Genomic DNA, 319 nt, shown 5'->3' with positions numbered 1-319 from the left:
GTGTGTGTGTTTGTGTGTGTGCCTTCCTACCTGGCTGTGTGTTGTTAGGTCAACATGGCTGCAGATGCAGGTGTGATCCTTCATGTCTCTTGTTGACACCGTTATCAGTCATTGTCCAAACGTGGATGGTCCAGTTTGCCTTTGTTAGCGTATGTCTTATTCAGGGTCAGTTTAGCTGTAAGTCAGTCAAGCTGAACACCAAACCTGAAACACTTTAACAAAGACAGTTAGCTCTTTTTATTAGCAGCTTTTTCAGATAAGCTTTTTAGGGTCTCAACGAAAAGCCATTTTACCTTAATTGCTTAAATTAAAAGTTAAT

The sequence above is a fragment of the Morone saxatilis genome, unplaced genomic scaffold (assembly GCF_004916995.1).
Source record: "Morone saxatilis isolate NCDOM2014 unplaced genomic scaffold, NCSU_SB_2.0 Contig24, whole genome shotgun sequence".
Taxonomy (NCBI): domain Eukaryota; kingdom Metazoa; phylum Chordata; class Actinopteri; family Moronidae; genus Morone; species Morone saxatilis.
This window is presented reverse-complemented; position numbering follows the sequence as displayed.